General features: G+C 45.6%; 1 protein-coding gene and 1 long non-coding RNA gene across 2 annotated transcripts in view; one reads left to right on the forward strand and one right to left on the reverse strand.

Moving 5' to 3' along the window:
* Positions 1 to 15,689, forward strand: part of LOC126519618 (uncharacterized) — a 172,463-nt gene that overhangs the window by 68,879 nt on the left and 87,895 nt on the right. The window lies entirely within an intron of this gene.
* On the reverse strand, positions 5,383 to 10,353 carry LOC126519621 (uncharacterized). The gene is made up of 3 exons (XR_011890362.1): positions 9,901 to 10,353; positions 8,090 to 8,195; positions 5,383 to 5,580 (listed from the first exon to the last, which is right to left on the reverse strand). It is a non-coding gene; the product is annotated as an uncharacterized lncRNA (long non-coding RNA).

A 15,689-nucleotide genomic window follows, 5' to 3' on the forward strand; every position in this document is an offset into this window, starting at 1 on the left:
TCCATTAGTTGCACTGCATAAAGAATTTCTTTTAACAGATATCATCACATCATGTCTCCACCTGTTATTAAATATTGCCTGTTTCCTTATTTTAAAGCTTGAAGTGAGATCCGGTGCTTGTGTCATGTGCGTACATATCTTTGTTTACTTTTTGTGGTGTCATTACACCAGAATTTATATAACCAAATGGCCACACACTGCTTTTGTCACGTTATAGTGGTGCTTGCAAAGCCTCCCAAACAGCAGCCTATTTGGTCAAAACATGCTTTTGTAAATATGCTCTTCCAAATAGAAAAGCTATCAAGAAGTTAACAAGAATCAAGAGCATTAAGTTAAATCCACTGCAATGCTTTACTTTTTTGCCTTTATTCCTTACACCTAAGTGGATAAGAAAGAGTGTGAATGTTACAGAAATGCACTAAATAAGTTGTTTAAATTATGCAAAAATGTTAACGCAACCAAGCATAGATTTGTGTGCAATAATAGACACCAGTCTCAGTTTCTTTCCTTCTTACACAAACATAGTATATCTTATTCCTTTGGCATGAAGGAAAGCATATGTAGACCAGACAAGCTTATATTTGAATGAGAGCCTTCACGATTAAGCACCACTATAATGGGACCATAAGAGTACATACACTGTAATCAGTGCAGATGACACCCCAAATTTCACAAGTGCCACTTGTTAGCGAAAGCAGCAACCATTAACCCAGAAACTAATCAAATCCCACAAAATAACAACAAGAAAAAAAAAGAGTAATGTGTCAGCGCAGCACCTGTTCTCAGAAGTTACAGAAAAGTGGTATGCTTGTTAACAAACCTGAAACCATGGCACATTTGTATCTGACCACCCCCTGCCTCTTTATGTGCTTTCGTGCCATTGACAAGGCATTACTGGATATTTATTTGCTTGTCTGTTGCAAAAACACATCAATTATTAGTCAGTGCACAGTGCACCATGCCATTTATCTATGTGGACTCACTTTGTGCCCTTAGCACTGCTCTCACCTATTCAGAACTAAGGATTGCAAAAAGACTTCTTCTACTCAAATCTACATGCCTTAATATGTGGGTTCTGCAGTTGAAATAGGGTAATTATATGTAAAATGCATGACATGTTCTGATGAACTTTGTTTTCATAATCTAATTGTTTATTTGGGCACATAACCAGTCAGGTCATTTGTACTAAAACAAGAAAACAAATTCAACACACTGGTTTATACTGGTTGGTGCTCTATTGACTTTAGTACACACATTGAACAAACGACAGGCAGTGAGGAATACCAACAACCACTAACTTCCACACGGCACTATTGGTCACATGTGCACAATATAGCTACAAAAACCCAAATGAAAGTAGACAAAGAAAAAAGTACATTTTAACAGAAAAAGAACAAGACAAAAAAACTTCTTTTGGTAGCTAAGTCACAATCAAGGTGTAAATGACAGCTATAGTTTGGCAAGCACACATGTAGTTACTTTGCTCAGTTCCTCGATATCCCAATTTCTTGTTTGACAGCAACACCAACAGGACATCTACGCATATCTATTGCACATGCCATTTTTGCTCGCTCCAAAATCCTTTCGTGGTTATTCATTTAGTGCCTGCTTCGCCTGTACTGGCATTGCAGGGGGGGTATACATTCTATGTAATGTAACTTACATTCAAATGAAGCACACAAAGAAGGGAGGGAATTATCTTTGAAAACTATGCAAACAATTGCAGGCTGAAAAACCTATAAGTAAAAGGAAATTAATAAACCTTTTTAGTGTAATCTCTTTCTTGTGAGGTATGATGATAGCCTGATATGAATTTCTCTATCTCTACATGTTTGGAACAGTATATGCTTGAAATAATTTTAACTGAAGAGATTTCCCAGTCTTTTAAATCCTGCCATTGCAGCTTACCCTTACTCTCAGTAATACAAAGCCTTTTAGTATGACTTCCTATTACAAATCTAACTGCCATATTTTGAACATTTTCAAGCAGACCAGCTGACTCAATATTATGGGGATTCTAGCAAACATGTACTTATTTGATTAGTGAATGCACATAAGCAAAATACAGCTGTTCTTTGAGGTTTTCGGGAAGCCAACAAAATGTGTATGGGTGGACACACGACAGCTACTACACCGATAAGCATCGTGGCCAACCAAAATTAACTTTATTCCTATATGGGCGGGCACGGCGGAGTGTGAGCAGACAATGGTCGGCTTTTTCTGGAGTCATATACAAAGGAACCCCAACATAACGAATGCACTAAAATCAGCCATTTGGTTTGTTGTACTCAGATTCGACCGTTTAGTCAAATAAGTACATTTGCAAATGGATTGTTTTCCCACGGAAAGGGCCGCAGTCAGAAAACACAAATCTGAATGAGAAAAAAATTTTGAATTTGAGAGTCAGCGACCAAAGATACGGTTTCACGGTGTGTTAACGATACCTTCACATAGGTAGCATGAAGCAAACCCAGCCTTGCTTTCGCATCCACCCTGTCCTCTTTGATACTGCCACACACAGTGGAACGACACTATCATGAAAAGTGCTGGCCGGTGGAGGCGAATGCTTTGTCTGTCTCAAACTTCAATGCATCTCTGAAACTACAGATTATGCAACCCCGTGTACTAAACACGTGGGAAGACTGTGCACATAATACCACGCCATATCAGCACGTCTAGTCTTTCCACACGCAGCAGATCACCTCTAGAACAGGGTGTGCAGGCTGCAGATGTGCTCAGCTGCGCTCACAGCCATGGCGCTAGAAAAGAAGACGCACGGACTGGGCCCTTCTGAGGGCCCCCTTAAAAGCTCAGTTTGTCATTTTTTGTTTCTGTAATAGGCTAGTGATAAAAGTGAATTTGCTTCATGCCTATTAAGAAATGTTGTACACATGGTAGAAAAATTATGAAAGTAGAACATTTTATTACTTTTCACCCCTCTCAGTTGGAATATCGTACAAATGCATAAGCAGCCATTTTTGCCTTGTTTCATCTAAGATGTTTTTTTCATGCTGAAAGAAAGGCATGTGTTTAAAAAATAAGCTTGGTTGCAACATGTAAAGGAATTGTGTAATGTCACAAGGGTTCCTGAAATCAAAATATATTTGTGATTTCTTTGCGACTGGAACACTCAAAAGAAAAACGACCTTTTAAACAGACTAAAACAAAGCCACAGCACATGCACCCATACTAAGCCAGGGACTGTATCAAGCTGATATGAGAAGACTTTCAAGAAAGAATCTTTCCCGGTTTGGTAAAATTCTTAAAACAATGGTTAATACCTGGCCCCACGCCTTCAATCTAGAAGGAATAAAGTTCTTAAGCTACTCTGTGTTCTTTCTTGAACCCAACAAATGTGCCTAGAAAAATGGGTCAAGTCTACATCTTGTCGCATCTGTGGCAAGGTGTGAACAAAAAACTCGCTTTAGCTGGCTGCAGTGCTCCCTGCGATGAATATTCAGGAAGAAAATTGTTACCCCAGTGTGACTGTGCACCCAAGAAAACAAAATGTGGTAGACTACATCAATGCAAACGGAAAAATCTTCAGTCCATGCTTGCTGGCAACCTGTGTCTGTATTGGCCTCTAGGAGAATTGTGGCCCCCACGTGCTGGAATATTTCCGTGGAATAGAAAACATTGTGTGATACCAGCTATCAAGTGCTACCATCAAGTAGCTACCAGCTACCAGCTATCAAGCTATCAAAAGAGCTATAGGCAATTTTGCTGCAATAACAGTACTGTTTTTATAGCATTCGCTGTGGGGAGTGCGGCTTGCCCCTTTTGCCGGAGTTCTTGCTGAACGGCGATTTATTATCAGTTTGTTATATGTGGAACTTGAACAGCTTATATTTTTGTCTCCTCAATCCACACTTCTGCTGCACTTTTGCCAGCATCTCTACACCGGGTGTCTTGACTGAGGTCATACCAAGTGAGCACGCTACAAGCCTTGTGTGCATCGTTTTCATGACTCTTTCGATGACCAAATTTCATTTTCAGTGACTTCATCAACTAAGTATCTAGCGGCAGCTTGAACATGGGTACTCATGAGAACTCGCACCAGGCTTGGTCAAATACGTCCAGCACTGCAGCACTGAGTAGTGAACCATGCTGTAAGAGTTGGCAACTAAATTGCCACCTTGTGATTGAAACTTTTCATCCTTACAATCAAGGCTTCAATTGCCCAGCCAGCGAGCTGCAGCAAAGGTGTGAACTATAGTCATAGTCATCTGATGTCACATTCTATGTCATAGCGATAGCAGGTGATCCCTCCAGTGGTGGCCCTCAAGGCCAACAGGCATCCCTTTCTATGCACGTGCTTGTGTAGGACTGGGGAGATGGTGCCAGTTTGTTCTTCAGCATTAACACTGTTCACGCTGTATCAGGAACACATTTTCTTACTCAGTGCAATAGCCCTTGAACCTACATAATTGCCAATGAGTCCTTTGTCGACCAACCTTTCCTTTGCCATGTCATTTGCTTCTGCCTTGATGTCACAGCAACTTCAGCTATATGAAGCAATGATGGAGTACCCACACAGCCTTGCAGCTTTCCAACGTGAACATTGCTTCATTAAAAGCTGACATGATTTGGTCTCAGCAGACAGATCAGAGTTAAAAAGAAGCCTTAAACTTCTTTCAAAGTCATTCTACCCTGGTCAATAATCCCGTGCCTTTTGATGTGTTATTCAGCATTGTCCAAAGCAAGTCGGCTCTTAAAAATCAAAATAACAACTTTGTGAGGCCACCTACTAGGCTACCACTGTCTCTTCAGCCAGCCTGAAGTGTCTTGCAGCCATAAAAGCTGGAGTGCACAAAAAATGACAAAGAAAAGTGTGGCAGACAAAATGCTCATGGAAATCCGTATGTTTATGGACTGTTACACTGACTGAAAAAAATGGTGGCTTCCCAATACAGTCTTGATGTACGTAGCTGTTTCAGTCACGAAGAAACAGCCAGTTGCGCAGTCCTGCACAAGCACAGTGTACAGATGCCCATGGATTAAAATTTGTTGTGTGTGCATGTGGTACAGTGTACCACATTTCATGTTCCTGAGGCTGCAGTACACTGGGAAGACTGGTTGCAACTTCAATAGTAGGCCCTTAGAGTATTGCAGCCCTTTGTTCATATTTTGCTGCAGATTGTATCAAATGCGAACGCAAACTGTTTTGCAGGACACGTCAGTTCAGTTCAAGCAATTAGACAGAGTAACCCAAGAAATAGTTTAAGCCTCGAAAAGGTCTTAATACAGTTTCTAGTTTAGTACAGGTTTTCGCCTGATGTTTTGGCTTCTTCTACGGTATAATGCTGTTGCTTGCTAGGTACTGGTGGTGTGATGTGCACACTCTGTTGTGTTGCTATAACGACAACTTGTAAAAAAGATTTTCCTTCCTAACAAACATTTGGATACAGTGCCTGTGAGCTCATCTTTTAACCTGTTTTTCATTTGATCTGTGCATTTACATTGAACGTAAACTAGAAAATATCAGTACTGAGAATCACAAAAGAACACACCTGTGTAACGATTCCGCCGAGATCGTTGGAGTGGTCCAGCCACAGGATGCAACGCAGGTAGAAAGGCCTCCTGAGTTGAAGCAAAATAACAATCGTTGTAAGATGCGAGTAAAAAATTTTATTCTGTGAGGCTTTCGGCATGTATACTAATTACCACATTTGTATGTAAAATAGTTTTGCATAATAGCTGAGCAAGGTTAACGTCTCGCCCTGTGACTCTCAGCCAATGCTACTCATGGCAATGGTGGCAAATACTATGGCACATCCTTTCAAATGGAACTTTTGTGGGTTACATGAATTTAAAAGAACTTAGGTTTACATAATACATAACACCTGTGGTTAGAAGGATGTCTTGCATGCAGCACCAATGCCACAAGTGGCACTGCTTAACACTTCCAGGGCCAGACTTAGTACATAAACAATACAAATGTGCAACAAAGTGAACAGGTGGTTAGCTGCTGCTATAACTCCGAGATTGCATGCATCATGTAGATGTGAATGCAGCTCCCATCAGGAGCGAGTCGCCCTTTAGTGCACTTCACTTCTCTTCCTCTTTTGTCTTCATTGCATGTTGGTGCCATATGGTAATAATGAACAAAAATTAAGCACTTCAGTTCCCATTCTTGTTTTACTACATGCTGTAAAGTCATCTAAGTGCACTTAATACTCTTAAGAATGTACTTTAGCCATTTTGTCAATATTTTTCGCTTGGCTTCACTACACCTTAATGTAGTGCAAATTCTAGACAATGCTTACAAAAAAACCTACTCCACACAATAACACCTCCAATTAAGAGTACACAGTCTATGGCTTCGAGATGTGTACATACATACTTTATACATGGTTACAATGAAAATATAAGTGGCTGTTCTAATATGCACACTTGGCATACTGCATAACAGTCACCTGGTTCCAAAATGGCTTTTTGTTATCACACATAGGACGGCCACAACTATAAATTTAATTCTGGCAGTAACTTAAGCCACGGCCAAAACCTTCATAGTGCAATCAATGAAAATTTTCGAATTTAGAGCAGTTAGACATAAACAGGGCAAGTAGTTTTAAAGTGTTAAATAATGAACTGTTATGGAATATGGCGGTAGAAGGCCATGCGCCTGAAACATAGGTACTGTTTATCATATAAGCACATTCTTGTATTTTTGCTTACTTCCCTAGGGATTGCATCAAACAGTTTGCTTGTGTAAATTTTGCTACGTGGCTGTATCGCATTAGCCCTTATCTTTTCACATTTGGCTTACTGCAGCTTTATGCACATGCATAAAGCTACTACTGCTACCACTCTACTGCTACACTACTACCTACTACCTACACTACTACCTTCAGCTGAAGGCCAAGTACTATGCTGTCCAACATACATGCATTTAACACCGAACAGTAGACAGAGAATGAGCAACTCTTTTAAAAAGTGCAGTTCTTTGGAGACACATTGATATATATCTGGAAAACAGATTTTTGCTAAAATTATAACTTAATATAATTGGTACTGAGCATAATGCATCTTGCAATAAACTTGCATTTACCGGACATCACTATACACACTGCGACCTCTGCAGCTTCTCCACAATCTGGCACAATGTGCTCAAGCTGCCTGTAAACCCTGGAAGGGGTCTATGATAGTTTAAGAAGCTTAGCAAACATGAGAAGGACCTAAAATGAAGGTCAGAGAAGCAAAGCAAATTTTTAACCATTCCTCTCTATGTTGCTATGAATGTCAAGGTTCCAGCAAATGATGTATTTGAACTGTATTTTTAATCGTGCAATACTAGAGAGCACATTTTTGCAATAATAATGTGACAGAGAATAATGACAGAAAGTAACTTAATGAATATTTTTCTAAACTTGCATGAGGTTTTCGTCATTATGCTGATGCACACACCTGCATACCTCTACTGTGAAGTCTTGTTTCAGTTTATTTTATTGTCACATAGTAATTTACACCATACACTTGTCCTGAAATACATCACGTTGGGCTCCTTCAGTATTTTTTTTCTTACTGGAAACACACATGCCTATACAGGGCAAGCACTCAATACATGCAAGACTGCCACGGGAATGGCCACTCGAGGTTGACTGTTAGTACAGCGCAAGAGACGAGGACTGAAGGAAGAACACAACACAGGCGCTGTCACACAGAAACATACTCAAGGCACTTTGCGAGATTCTCAGGCTTCTTTCATGCTCTAAAAACACATTATGTAGCACATATTGAGCCACAGATAGCTGTACTGGGAAATTTTCACGTTGCTCTACAATTTTATAATTAAGACTTTTTATCTAATTACATTTGAGAAGTTAATTAATTGATTAAGAGTAATTAGGTAATTAGGCAAAATGCAGCAAATCCAAGTATTTCCAAGAGACAGGAAACAACATTACATAGGTTCTGTGCAGCTAGGTGGCATATTCATATTTTTAAAAGTTTGCTAAAGTTACGTGAGATAAACTGCATACCTCCTATGGAACAGGTGTCACACCAATCACTCTAAGTAATGCCGCTAAACTAGCCATTGCGCTCAAAACATACAGGGTAAAAAAGCAAACTCTACGTAAGAGCATACCAAGGCCTCTATTGCTGAAAAGGGAAACTGATGGGAGGCACCCGATCTCCGGCCATGAAGCTGCTTCATCCTCACAGTTGGCAATGAAACGACCGCAGCCGCAGTCCTGAAATAAAAATGAAAAATTTGACACTACAATGATCACACAGAACACAAAAAAGCTGGTCACAAGCTTATCTTGGAGAACATCTGCTGCTACATTAGGTTTCGTATATTCGTCAGCTTATTATTAAACTAAGCTTGCCAATATTTTATATCTCAATGGCTTTGCTCTTTACAAACCAATACCTTTGCCCAACTCATGCACATATGCACTACTTAAGCTATGAGATGTTTACTGATCCCTTACAATGAATGGCTTCTAAGACAAATTATTTCACACAAAAGGATGCATAACTTATGAGTGTTACTGACATTGAATACCAAGGTAGTACCTTTTTTTATAGACAATGGCGGACTTGAAGCACATTTTTCTCACAGATACAGGTTACAGGTTGATCGGTCTGCCTTTTTTTTTTCACCAGCAACAGAAATTTTGTTATTAATACTCGTGCAATATAGGCTGACGCTGTGATGTGTGATATGATCCTGAGTTGAAAAGCGCAACTTCTTTGTGTGAATTTGGCACCTAGAATTCAATACTAAATATCTGTACCCAATACGCAGTGGCACAGCAGCAAAGTAATTAAACATTAAACAAGTTCAGGTATACAGAGCACAGCGCCAGCTGTTGAATAACAACACTGCACAAGCATCGACTATATAAATATAGCGCAGTAAGTGCACCGCAGGCGTAGTGGCGGCCTCAACAAAAAACACATGCATGGAGCGACGCGCCCGTATGACCTACCACCGGCAATGCTATCGCGTAAATTGATATATCTCGTCACGGCACGGGCACAGTTTTCTGCCCGCCGAGGTGCCGTCGCCACTGGTACTCACCTGCTCCGGCCGCCGAGGTTCAAGTGACGGCGTATCCAGTAATCTGAACCCAAGCAGGACACCTGTTACCGCCAAGCAGTACGCTAACAATAAAGAGGTTCTTATACTCTGACCGGCAGCTCATGCGGCGTTCACCCGTTGTGCCGTTGGAAGCTCACCACACGCTTTTAATACCACAAACGCGCCGCCGACATTTCACGCCCGTAGATCAAAGTCGACGGGCGCAGGCTCTACATGCTACGTGCCGCAGTCGCGCACTGCCTGCACAATCAACGACGTGGGTGCGAAGAGACACAGACGATAGAAAGGAGCGTACTGGCAAATCTGCACAATGCGCGCTAAGTGGGCGACCTACTGCACACAATCGCACGAGCTAGGGGATTGGCGCCACGTACGCGCCAGCTAGCAGATACCGCGCACAAAGAAGCGCCGCCGGTTCTCGCTCAAATGATCGCTGTACAAACACTCACACACGCGCACCGCAGTAAACCCTTAACGAGCCGCCACATTTTCAGGCCGCGGTTAGGCGGCGAAGCTTAGCTCACCTCGCACTGCACGTAACTATTATGGTAGTGGCTTGCGCTTCGGGGATCATGTCGAATGCTCACATCCGCCCAATTAAAGACGCGGCAAAGTCCCTCATTATATAAAATCCTAATTTTTAAGTACACTCGCTTGACTCTGAGCACTCAAGTCGATTCGATTACGACAAAGCTCGAAGAAACACAGTGATCGTGCAAAATGGTTCTGGACGGCCAACTGTCGCGCCATGTTGTACCGAGACCTTCAATAAGTCATATCAGCGCGTCTCCTCACTTAGAACACATGCACACTCATAGAACATGTAATAATCGTTCAAAGTCACTTACCGTGGAGTCTTGGGGGTTCAAAGCAGTGAGAAACATCAACCACGGTAGAAGAATGTGCCGTCGCTGGCAAATGGCTGCTCGATCGCAGCTTTCAACGCACGCGCGCGCGCTCCGAAGGCTGGTGTTCCTCCGCGCGTAGTTCCGACTTCGGCGTCCTCTGCAGCACCAAGGCGCGGCTACTCCGAACAGAAAAACAGCGCCGACACACATTGCGCGGGATATTTCGAATCTGACTGCAGAAATAATCCTACTGAAATTGTCGCTGCGGCTGACTGCCTTGTTGGTCATGGCTGAGTTATTCTTTTCTCTGTTTGGCTCGTCTCAATTTCCCCTACGCCACCGTTATTCCTTGAAAACCCCCATTTTACAACCGCAATGCCCCATCAAATGGGGTCGGGGGTACAATAATGGTTCTAGCTTATTTTACTTCTTCTCGTGGGAGTACTCATTTTAAGCTAGGGGGAAAAAATGGCGTATCAACTGTTAAAACGCCCATATGGCCTCATTTGTGTTTACAGTGTAGGCTCCGCTCTGGGAAATTCCACTGGATAGCCGAGCTATCCAATCGTTACCCAAGAGAGCGCCTGCTTATCGGAGATACTTTAATGCACTCCATACGGAGTGGGGCTACGACAATATTCGAGACACCGCATTGGTAGGCCCAGCGGAGTGAGCCGGGTTACTTTTGCAGAAGGATGTTAACTAACCAACTCGTCATGCGCTACACCCGCGGCAGCGCAACACTGACCTGACCTATACGCCAGCAGGACTTGTGCGGGAATGGCAATGTCACCGAGAGACTATAGGTAGCGACCAGCACTTGATCCGGATAGACCTTTATAATGCCGCCAGCCGAAAATCCAGATGGCAAATCTGGGCCATTGATTGGGCAGCCTTCTGAGAATACATAGCCAACTATGAGCAGTCACTGCCTTTGATGGCACGCTCGCAGCGGGCCAGCCGCGCAGCTACAGGAGATTTTGAAGTGAACATCGATGTTCCTTCACCCATCCACTCGAGTTGTGGGACTGCAGGACCCGGCTTGAAACCAGCGACTACGCCAACGGCCTTTGCGACAAAGACTTGCTATGAATTCGCCGGCTCACTAATGACGCGCGAAGGCAGACACCATCGCAAACACCATCGGCACCGTCGGGAACAGCACTACGATTCTTTCAACGAACGCACGGCGTTGTCGAAAATTTGGTGCACCTTTCGTGTCATCAAAAGCAGCAGAAGCGAAGGCAAGCGCCAACGAAAAATAGAAGACATCATGTTAGCCACCCGGTTAACACCACTCGAGTTTCAGGATAAGGCCGCACATAATTTTTTTCCACAACCGGCAGAAGCCCCAGTGCCTGTTTTGTACGAAGTGGACCCAGTGCTCCACGAAAAGGGCATAAATTCCTCCTTTAGCAAAACAGAATTGCTTGCGGTCCTACATACTGCCAATGCTCGGAATAGACGAGGTGGAGACGACAAAACATGGTCAGCGCTTTTGAATCAAGATGATAACAATCTGGATGATCTGCTGCTGATCAACGACGTCTGGACCACGGGAGTAGTGCCCGACGGCTGAAGACATTCGGTGGCGGTTTCTATTCCTAAGCCTGGAAAGACACCGGACCGCTTCACCCACATGCGCCCCATCTTACTCACCTCCGTCTTGTGCAAACTGTCGGAGCGCAGGGTTTCCGCTCGCATCACCTACCACCTGAAGACAACGGGATAGCTTCATATGCTTCAGGCGGGATTCTGCCAAAGCCTCTGCACGCACGACAGGTTGCACCATCTGCGCAAGACTAGGCACCTTCCTCGACGCAACCAGGATGTAGAACTCGGTCTCTTGGTGGCAGTTGACTTAAAGAAAGGATTTGACACCGTGACGCATAAAGCTGCGATAGACGCTGCCCGCGCGACAGGGCTAACTGGCCGCCCATTTAACTTCATCAAAGGTTTCTTGAAGGGCCGCTCCTTTGAAGTCCGCATGCAGGCGCGGCGACACGACGCTACAGTAATTCAGTACGCATCTCTCAAGGACCCATCTTTTCCCGATGCTCTTCAACGTGGTAATGGCCCGCCTAGTCTGGGAGCTCGAGGAAAGGGATGAACTGCATTTTACAATCTACGCACACGACATTACGTTGTCTACGTCTTGCCAAGAAGAAACCTCCGATCAGGTAGCGGCACTGCAAACAGCCTTGGACATGGCCATAGAATCGCTGGAAAATACAGGGATGAGTCCCTGCCCCGAAAATACCTCATACATTACTATGGTGGCCTCGATGAACGCCTGCACAAAGTGGGCTCATACTTCACGTACACGCCCATCCGTCGAGGGACCGAAGGCGATATGAAAATCCTTGGCGTGCCGATAGCAAGAGGCGATTGGTCCAGCAAATAGATCCGACAGTTACGTTCAACTTGGCACCGGATCATTTCATACGGCGAATGCCGTGGCGCCTCGGAGGGGCCTGAACCGAGACAGCCCGCGAACTTGTCCCGTGAAACATATGGATTGACGAAACAACACGTGCAACAGCTGGAGGTGCTGTACAACTAAGCACTCCGCGTTGTCACTGGGCTGCCGCGCCACACACAACTGGACGATCTGCGACGCTATGCGCAACTGCCGCTACTTGAACACACTATCGCACGTAGGCGCAGTGTAGACCAGCTCCGACGCTACTCAACTCACCAGAGCCGCGCTCTCCTACGCGCTCTTGACGAAGCCCCGGACTAAGAGTTGGAGCCAGCACCACTGACGCCGCCGTGGGAGGCACATGCGCAACTGGTCGACTCACGACCTTTTCCCAGACCGCATGGACGCGCGCCGCCACCCAGAGCGCAGAAAGTACTACGCAAATCTGCACATGGAGAGCTAAGCAAGTTCCTGTACCACTCCCTTTTACGTGGACGCTGCCTTCCGCGCGACGGTACGTGAGCCGCAGTTATAATGCATAGCCTCGACGCGGGAACCACGCGCTCCCGAGAGTACGCATTTGGTAATCAAGAACCACCAGACGTACTCGCGGTCGAATTGCTGGCTATCTGGAAAGCACTACACGAAGCCTTCGCGGAACCTCCAGCTGCATCAGAAATTACGATATGCGTATACCGACAGTCAGGCGGCAGTGCGCGTATTACGAGCTCCCCACACTGAACCCATCGAAACGGAGATAGCAGAGGCTAGCAGGAAGCTGCGTACGGTGCACGCAGTCGAAACTCGGCTATGGTGGGTTACCGCGCGCTGCCGAGTGCCAGAGAACGAAGCGGCTCACGCCGCTGCGAGCGCGATACTGACCTCAAATCACGTAGCCACTACGAGGCAGCAACAAGGGAAAAAGGTGACCCGAAAAGTCAAGGAAACGCTACTAATGCTGACAGCTGTTGCGGGCAAACGACATAAATTTAAGTTCAAGGCGCGGTGCGGTACGTTTACTACGGAAGCGGTCGCAGGTCAAAGCAACAATTCTGTTCCCGCCTAGGTAGCTTTGCGGTTATGGCAGTGCTCGAGATTGCAGCTTTCATCCAGACCGTGGTAGCCGCATTTCGATGGGAGTGAAATAAAAAAAAATGCTCGTGCAGTTATATTTAGCGACAGAGTATAAAACACCATGGTGTCATTTCATTTCATTTCATTTCATTTATCCAACCTTAAGGGCCCGAAGGCATTACATAGGGGGGGGGGGAGGTGCATCAAAGTCGAACAGCTTCATAAGAAAGTTACATAATAAGTGCACATTGGTTGTAATATGTACAAAAAAAGCAAATTTCAAAAAAGAACAAAACGGAACATATACACAGTACCAACAAGGCGATAAATAAATAGATGTGATATTCATGTGGTTATGTTGGCATTATCAAAATCGTTTAGTTTTTCGCGAAATGTTTTGCGGTCGCTGCACGAAACAATGTCATCCGGGAGTGCATTCCAAAGCGTTACGGCATGGGGGAAGAATGAGCTGCTCATCGCCGTCGTCCGGCACTTTATCGCCGCCAAGGGGCGAGTATGAAATAAACGGGATGATGTTCTGAACGGGCGTTTTAAGAGGGCGTGCACTGAATGGGTGAAGTAAAAGAAACTGTGAAGAAGGCAAAGACGAAAATTTACGCGCCGTGAAGCAACCAATGGAAGAGACAAAGTCTGTTTTAAGGTCGTTACGCTGATATGTCTTGAATATTTTGACGTAATGAAGCGAGCAGCGCGGTTTTATATGGCTTCTAAGTCATCGGCGAGATAAGCTTGTGAGGGATGCCAGAGGGATGATGCGTACTCAAGTTTGGGTCCCACATACGTTAAATATGCTAGTTTTTTTTATTTCAGACGATGCGGATTTTAAGTTACGTAGTAAATACCCTAGTGTGCGTGAAGCTTCGCAGCGAATCGTTTGAATATGTTTCGCCCATAAAAGTGATGGCGTCATATGAACTCCTAGATATATGTAAGTCCACGTGTGGTCAATAGGAGGAGAGTTAATGCGATGAGTGTGGTGTGCGGTGGTGTGTTTCCGCGTGAAAGATATTACCTTGCATTTATTGAGGTTAACAGGCATGTGCCATTTTTCGCACCAAGAAGCGAGAGTGTCAAGGTCGTGTTGTAGGGCGATTGTGTCGTTAGATGTATGAAGGGGTCTATAAAGAACGCAATCGTCTGCGAAAAGTCACAGCTTCGTTTATATTGATACGTGTCTGACCCGTCTGTTCCGCCACGCCGACCCGGATATGGCCGAGGAAAAGAAAGTTCGCCTACTCATGCGTGGTGTGAAGGAGGAACTTTTCGCCGGGATGGTAAGAAGCCCACCGAAGACCGTCGAAGAGTTTGTTCGTGAGGCGACGAACATCGAGAAGACACTCGAAATGCGGAACCGGCAATTCAACCGCCGTACAAGCTCTACCCCCTACGCAGGAATTCAATCACTGGCCACGGACGATCTGCGCGAGACCATCAGGGCCATTGTGCGCGAAGAACTGCGCAAGGTCTTGCCTTCGTCGCAGCCTCAAGTGGCTTCGATCGCCGACATCGTAAAAGAAGAGGTGCACCGATCGCTTGGAGTTCCTGAGGTGCAACCAGAACCACCGCAGCCTCAGCCGCAAGCGATGAGCTACGCCGCCGTCGCCCGCCGTCAAGGTCCCTTTCCACTACCGCGCCAGGGCCCCGTAACGCCGCAATTCCGTCGACCACCACCGCCGCCGCCAGCACGCCCACCCGTCGCCCAGCGCAGCTACCCGAGGAAGACTGACGTTTGGCGCGCTCCTGACCACCGCCCGCTCTGCTACCACTGCGGAGAGGCAGGCCACGTCTACCGACGATGCCCATACCGAGAGATGGGACTGCGAGGTTTCGCCGTTAACGCGCCGCGTCCACAGCTTGGAGAGTGCCCACGTGACATCGCCGACTACCTCGCCGCTACTCAATGGAGCTCTCGACGACCGTCGCGTTCGCCATCACCAGGCCGCTACCTGTCGCCGCAGCGCCGACCATACAGTGGCCCAGCCCGGGGCCGGTCAGCGAGCCCATATCCGGAAAACTAAAAGCAGCAACCGATGGAGGTGCGGTTGCTGTTCGTCGAACTGACGAAGATCCTCCGCCGCCGACGAAAGCGCCGAAGAAACCATCTCGACGACGTAATGACGACGCGCCACCGTCCCGAGGAAGTCAGGAAGCCAAGACTGCACCGACGAAAGACGACTTCACGACGCGACGTACTAGCTTCAATTCAACACGACGCAGCCGTGATCCGACGCCAAGACCCAACTGCAACGCAAGACAATGAACCACCGACCTC

The sequence above is a fragment of the Dermacentor andersoni genome, chromosome 10 (genome assembly GCF_023375885.2).
Source record: "Dermacentor andersoni chromosome 10, qqDerAnde1_hic_scaffold, whole genome shotgun sequence".
Lineage (NCBI taxonomy): Eukaryota > Metazoa > Arthropoda > Arachnida > Ixodida > Ixodidae > Dermacentor > Dermacentor andersoni.